Genomic DNA, 8,415 nt, shown 5'->3' with positions numbered 1-8,415 from the left:
ATGAGGACTTTTTCCTCAACTAATCATTTGATCTATGAATATTGTTTATATTCAGTTCGTGCTTCCTACTAGCATATTCCATTGTGTATCCAAATATGTATGTGATATCATTTACAAGATGGGAGAGCTTGTGAGGTGTGTATACATTGTATTTTTTCATTATATATCTTTGAATTTCTACACAAAAATAAACAATTCTCAAATACATCCTGACAGATACGTGAGCTCGAAGGAAATTGATCCAAACACATTGCAAGATGCTCGAGTATTATTTGTTGAGGTGGTTTGTTTGGTGGAGGAAATTTTTCCTCGATCCATTTTGACTACTCAATTACATTTACTCGTACATTTGATTGATGAGATCGCACTTTGTGGGGCAGTTCATGTAAGGTGGATTTTTTTTCTTGAGTGCTTCATGAAAACCTTGAAAGAGTTTGTGAGGCAAAAAGCATGGCCTCAGGGAAGCATGGCTGAGGGTTGGTTAGTGCAATCATCCCTTGTTTATATCTCTGAATATCTTACTGAATTAGTGGATCCCTCTCAACCACGACTATGGAAAGATGATGAAAACTTGAGGATGACCTCTATAGTACCTCAAGGAAAAGGAATGAGTAAAGTGCTAACAAAAGAAGAACTTCGTAAGTTAAATAGTTTTTGTGTGCTCAATAGTGATGTAATGAGCAAATGGGTGACACTATATAATGAAGCAAGGGCAAGAAGAAAAAGTGAAAGACAAGAATTTCGCACTAGATATGGACGTAGTGTCTCATTTTCAGATCATCTAAATGCGCTCTCACGTCATATTGATATAGATTGGTTACATGAGGAAATGGAGAGAATGGAAAAAGAGGAGGAAATTAATATATCTCAAGAAGAGTGGAAATATGTATGAGGTTGCTTATCAAAGGTGAGACATACTATCAATTAATTTGTTTCTATAAGTTTTATTTTATATAAATAATTGACATGTTTGATCTTTTATCTTTTACTACTAGTGCACATTATTCAATGCACTTTGGTGTGAGGGTAAGCATCTTCGAACTCAACGTATAGATAAAAAGAGAAATACCTAAGATTGTGGTGTCCTTGCTCACTTCGAGGATGCCAATGGTACCATGGAAGGTTATTGTGGCTAGATCCAAGATATTTTGAAGCTTGATTTCATACGATTCTTTATATATATACTAGATGTGAAGTGGTTTAAAGAAGTGGTAACAAATGGTGAGCATTACACAATCAAACGTCATCCAAGTGGTTTTATAATCATTGACTCTACAAAATTTCACCAAAACAAGAATGACACATTAGTACTACCTCAGCAATGCAAGCATGTATATATGCAAAGGCTAATTTTTTAATATGTATATATGTGATACATATACACAATATAATAAGTATTTAAGTTTCTTGCTTTTGTTTTTCAAATACAGGTTGTGTATCATCCAATGGTAAACAATAACCGATGGTGGTATGCCATCCCTATATCTAATCGCTCAAAACTAATATATGGTAATATTACCGACATGGAGATAGCAGATGACAATCCAACAATTAATGATGATGTACATGATGACACCATAATGGATGATATGCGTGATATAGTACAAGATGAACCTCGCGAGGATGTTCAAGGAAACGCAAAAGAAGACAATAATGTGATTGTCAATGATATTGATGAAGTTATTGAGCAATATAGCAATACATTTGATAGTGGTATAGAGTTATTTGTTTCGTTACCTCTTGGTAACATAGACCTAGAAGTAGATAGTTTAGCAAGGGCTGATCTCATTGAAGATGAGATGGATCATTCATTGTAACATACTTAATTTGCTTAATGATTCAATGTGTATTCTTAATTCTATGGTTTTTATCATGCGCACACATGCATACTCAAGAATCAATAGTCAAGTTTAAAGCTAAATTGAATTTTCCATAATAAAAAGGAATTATTTTTTATCATCTTCAAGTAGAGAAATTAGGAGATACATATTGCAATGCTTGCTACTAATTGTAAGGTTTCTGTGGCTTGCCGCTAATTACTTATATTAGGCTTGTCAACTGGAGGAACTGCCATTCATTAGAGAGCAATGAAAAAGTAATTATTAACTCTATTTTTTTAATTCAATAATTCAATAACACAATATTAGTGAGTTTTGGAATCTTCCAATTTCCATTTTTTGAATACTAAAAGGGTGGCACCCGAATAACATGCCCATAAGTTTCTAAAAACCATATGATGTGACCTATCATTGGAAAGCACTTGAAAAATGGAATCTATTGAGCTATAGAGTGCTCAATTTGGAGTTATAGTGTTCAAGTTATGACAAATCCAAAGATTTGACCACGTGTCCTAAACTTATGGGAAATTCCCATATTCCCCAATATGGTGTTCAATGTGTATTCTTAATTCTATGGTTTTTATCATGCGCACACATGCATGCTCAAGAATCAATTTCAGGTGGTTAAATAATTATTAACTTTGGTTTTTTAATTATATTAATTCCAAATTTAGGTGGTTAAATAATTGCGTGTCTACTGGCGCGTCTATATTGGTGTCTATTTGCGCGGATATATAGACGCAAAATTCGCGTCTATTCACACGCACTTTTACTCGCACATATAGACGCAATGATAGACGTGCCCGACTTTGCACGTCTAACATGCGCGTCTATGCCTCATTTCTGTTGTAGTGACTAGTCATTAATATTCCAATTATGGTAAATAGGTCCCTTTGAGTTGTTCCTACCCTAGTGTGTTACTATTCTTGTTTTTGTAAAGTTACATATAATTTTTGTCGGTAGCTTCATTTTCAAAAGAATCATTCATAGGATTGTTTCCATAATCTCATTATTCAATTGATAAAGCTATATGATGGTAGTGGATCAAATGTGTCCATGTATCTTGGGTTTTATTAATACCCATTGAGCTTTACATGGCATGCTATCTATATTTATAGATAGTTGATTGGGCTATATCTTGTGCCATAAGTGATATGGTAATGATGCCTACTTTGTTGTGAGTTACTCAACCTAGCCTAGATTCCTAACTCTTCCACCTTAGGGAAGCTCACAAAATAATGTTGTGCGCATAGAAAAACATCCCAAGATGAGATGTGTGCTAGCTACATAATTTCGCTAGTGAAGGTATGCATTGGTAGTTGTCTATCAATTTTAGCTTAATGTTGCAAGATGGAGAAGCATGTCATTGTTGAGAGGGAGGTTAGATTATATATGTGCCTACATTAGAAGAGCATGCTCCATTTTTCCTTAGGAGGGCCATTGCACATAGATGCATGAATAAAACATCAGTTTTGAAGCCTATGTGAATGCTGAGAGCTTATGTGCAAGAAGGATTTGATCTACTCTAGGGTATTTTCTAAAGTATTAACTCAAAGATTTTGGCCAATCCTCCCATCATAAGGGTTTGTGCTTTTACTTGCATTGCATACATAGATCTTGATAGGTTGTACAAGATATCAATCAAAAGGCTTTGATTTGGTCTCAATTGCTATGCTTAGACTTTGGTGATTCATAAATTATCTTTCTTTTTATTCTTTCTCTTGATACTCTCATCCCTTTTGTCCTAAAACCATGTGGTAACTCATAAATTGTATTTCTTTTTAATATTTCTCTCCCTACTCTTTGCATCCCTTCCATCCTAAAACCTATGTTTCGGCCTTGAACCCTACACATGCTCTGATATTTTTCACCTTAATGAGTAGTCAAGTGGGGCGATAATCAATTTTTGGGCCTTCAATCCTAAATGATCTGACACTATTCACTTTAATGAGTAGTCAAGTGGGACCATAATCACTTTCTGGCCCTACCCTATGCCCATGGTCCCTAATTTGTATAGATGACATATTCCCCTACCTGTCTAGTTTTTTGGACTTTGAAAATCCAATGTGCATAGACATCAACACATCTATTGTGCATAGTTTTCTAGTCTATACTTTTGACATTCCTTTATCAACCTATTTTCAATGTTGACCTTGTAGATTCTAACTTTCCCTAGTGGCAACTTCTTCACTCTCTAATAATTTATCAACGATGTCCCTTCACTTCACAACTTTTCTCATTAAAACTTTGCATCTCCTTTGGGTTTTTGGCCTTTGGTTAGCCCTTTTGTCCTCATATGTGGAATCTTGATCACTTTTCTTTAGTTTAACCTCCCTTCAATGTGGTAGGCTTTGTAATTTCTTTGTTGCTATTCTTCCCCCCTGCCCCCCTCCCCCGACGCTTTTTTTGTCCATTTGAACCTGAATGTGAATGGCATTATACAAATCACCCATGTGCAGATAAGTTCTATGCAAATATTGTCGAGTTTATATAGCTTATGTCACCTTAAATTTCTCCATCCATAGATTCAATGGACATCCCTTTCTTCCAACAAGCTCAAGCTAGATTTTCTCTATAGCACAAATATATCATGACTTGGGGAGCTACCTAGATTCAAGTTTTGTAAAGAGTCCACATGAATATTCATACCAATTGTGATATTTTCCTTTGGTATGTTCAATGAATGAGATCTAAAACTAAATGGGGGGTTAGAATACCATAGGTAAGATAGTACAATTTTCATTGTAAGGATATGCTTTGGTTTGAATAGTTTATGTTGGATTCCCTACTAGTTGTAAGCCATGGTATTGTGCTCCAAGTAGCATGTGGCCAATGTGTCATGCATGCTATATGTGTAGAGAATAATTCTCTTCTTTTAAATCCATTGCTTCGTGTGTGCTATGAACCCCTTCTTATTCTAACTTGCCCTATGGCTAAGTAGATATGTCATTTCATTTAATTATAGGGCATGAAAACTCACAACATATGGAGGGCTATTAACTAGAATACTATCTTAGGGAATTTGGGGCTTCTCATATAGTTTGGGAATTTCCAACATAGTTAATATTTGGCCACATGATCAAATCTTGTCCCCTTCAAAGTGGAGCGAACCCTAATTACTATATAGGTTGTTTTTCCAAGTTCCACTTTGGAGCATGGGTTAAGATTTAGCCACATGCCCAAATCTTTACCCCTTATCTGAAATGGGAATTAAGGGATTTCCAAATTCTCTAATATGGTGTTTTATGCACATGGATTAGGAAAGTGTCTCAAGCTAGAAAAAATTTGGGCAATTTTTTTTTGCTTCATTTCTAGATTCAATTTGGGTTCATTGCCCATCTAATGAACTCAAATTTTTTGTAGCATGGCTACTATATGGCTTGAGTTTACTAGCAATGCCATTGTACTCATTCTCATGTTTCTCATGTTTGCTTACGTGAAACCTATTCTGAAAATGGGATACTCAAAATTATCATGTCAGGACCACAAGTGAGTTGTCATTCCTTTCACCATATCCTATAATATACCTTGTATATGTCGAAGAGATTAAACCTATCTGCTCCCACAACCTTAGATCCTAATCCACAATAAAAAGCTAAGTCTTACCAAGCTAATTTTCAAATACTACACCATGGAGAAGGAGAAATAGAACCATAGATAAGACACCATGCTAGTAGAATACAATGTGGAAAAGTGGGGTATAAAGAACCCTTATAGAGCTTGTTTTCCACAAATAATAACTCATGGTAGTCAATCACAAAGCACATACCACATTCATGGAAGGCTAGTAGTACCTCTGGGGGAACTAAATTCCCCCTATTTTAGACAAGTACCTTATTGCAACTTTGATCAAGCAAATCCCTTTCATATATTTAACCTTGGACCATATATCCATACACGATGTAGATAAGCACTTGTATTGTATCACCATGAAGGCCACTATGGATGAAATTGCACTACAAGGTGAGAGGGAGACAAGGTTGGGGAAGATAGGAAATAATGATAATATGAGTTATCATGCATTACTTAGGCAGAGAAGGAAACGATTACATGCACTTTGATGTGACAAAAACATATTGAAAGGTTGTTGGCATGTAGCGCTTGTTAATTTTTTGGCCTAGCAAAATTAATTCTGCCTCTAATAAGTGTGATAAATTAGCTATAGGAAAAGGCAAAGATGCAACTAAATAGTCCATAAAGGCACATTATGAAATCGGAGTCAAATAATTCATCAGTCATCCTACTAGTAGCAAGTTGAGAAAAGGAAAGGCCAACCATGCTGAGTGAAGAAGTGGCTAGCTCATAAGGGCCAACTTGGGCAATATGGCGCAGTAATTAGCCTTGGTAATCATCTAATTGCAACTTCATTCTTTGTGGATAGAAAGATTTCCCAACAAAGGATGCTTATCTCCATAGTAGAACATATAGATTACAATAGTGGTCTACATGGATGGGGCTTTGTCCATCCACCCAAACATGCAAGTTTTGTAACTACTAGGACCATGAGTTGCATAGTGGTATTTGCTACTACAAGGGGCCCAACAATTGTCATACCACAATATGTGATGTTGAAACATTCAAAAGGAGCTACCATTGTTGGTCTTATCTACAAATTCTTCTAGAAAATCCAACTAACGACGTAGAAGCCACATACAAGTGGCAAAAACACTTACATTAGTATATGGTTATTAGGCTTTTAGTTCTTGCATTCAAGCTAGGAAGTGAAACCCCACTAACAAGAGCAAATTCTTACAAGTTAAATAGTACTACAATCTTTACTTGCCAAAGGATATGTTGTAGTGAGCAGGGTTTGCTTGTGTGTGTTTGGTTTTCCATTCTCATATACACTACTCAAAAGGACAACTAAGATATCTCTTAAAGGATCTCATTAGAATATGCTAATGTGGTGCTACTTTTCTTGTTCACTCATAAAGATGAGATTATAAAGAAAATTTCATCGTTACCATCATTATAAAGAAAAAGATGTCTAATTGGTCTACACCATAAAGCTCTCTATAAAATGAGTTTATTAAGCTTATTTCACCTTCCCATATGCACACATGGTTGATGTTCACAAAAGCTAAATGCCCACTCATTTGTTTTCAAATAACTTATGTGTGCAGTGTAATAGAGTTGCATTATAATCCATAACTAGTCCACTATTTTAGAAAATGCTTGCTTGCAAGTGTTAAAACTTAGCTATAGAAGTCTTTTGAACTTCTTTTAAACATCCTTGATCACTATTTTGTTAGTACACATGCATGAGTACATATCCCTATATGGAGAGGTATCTGGAAAGGTTATATGTTTAACATGCATACATAGACATGTCTTCACACACATATAAATACGTACCCATGTGTAACTTGCACGTGTAATGCTTATCCCCTTGAGGCAGTTACTCTTGAATATATGTGTGTATCACATGGGTTCAAAGTAAGCAATTTTAAAAATACTATTTTTACATTTTTTTACATAAAGAACGGTGTCATATAAAGGAGTTACTTATAGATTGAATAAATAAGGGTTGTATTTTATTCTGAGGGGGTGTAGCTATAAAAAAATCATCTATATAATATGTGCTGAAAGGCTATTAAGAAATACCTTTCTTTGCATGCTATAAGGCCATAAAAGGACCCTTTCTACTTTACTAAAAATATGTGTTTTTTTCGAAGTAAAATTTAAAAATCATTTTTGTAAATTTTACTAAGTAAAATACCGTTTTTTTTAAAACTCACGTGGTATTGTACATGTTCTATAAGGTGGACTCCTTAGGGTTTTATTCAAGAAAAATTCACACATAAAGTTATGTATAAGCAGGCCTTGAACGCACATGATACAGAAGGGATATATATAGTGAACCCTTCGAGCCCATTCTCCACTTACACATATCTATGTACACGTGCACACACACACAAATAGAATTGTTAAGGAATTTCCTAAACCAAATCAAATATACATAATATAACATGATAGAGAAATTTTAAAGAGATCTTTATGTATATCTTACTATTAACTTGCAAAATAAAAACTTAAAACTAAGCAAAACAAGAACTTGATATGTGTAATCTGAGTAACTCATTTCTTGAAATTTATCTAAATTTCTATATTATTTTAGAACCTTTATAACTATTCCTATGTAAATTTCCCATGTGATTATTATATTTGAACTTAGCCTCTCTACTTTTACCTTAGCGGGCCCTTATGATTACATCACCTTGTTACATTGTAGGATAGTGCTTCCCATAAGAATGGAACTCTTGACCTTGGGTTTATTACACCATCTCACTACATTCTATCTAGCAAGTCTTGGGTTATATTGCATTACTTTGCACATTGCAAGAATAGCATTAGTTTATGCTACCAATCGCAATATTAGATGGGTTAATGATATAAATATGAAAATCCCCAGCCTCACACCTTGTAGTGGCCATTTTCCATAAACGGGCAACGCTCATGAAAACGTTTTCTATCCATCTTTGTAAAAACATCATAGACGTTGGAACTTGGAATTCAATAAATTACACCTGTGACAAGAAAGCCGATGAGAAATGATTAACTGCCAAGTCGTAGGCGG

The sequence above is a fragment of the Lygodium microphyllum genome, unplaced genomic scaffold (genome assembly GCF_053477565.2).
Source record: "Lygodium microphyllum isolate KBCC unplaced genomic scaffold, Lygodium_microphyllum_v1.1.10 scaffold_31, whole genome shotgun sequence".
Lineage (NCBI taxonomy): Eukaryota > Viridiplantae > Streptophyta > Polypodiopsida > Schizaeales > Lygodiaceae > Lygodium > Lygodium microphyllum.
This window is presented reverse-complemented; position numbering follows the sequence as displayed.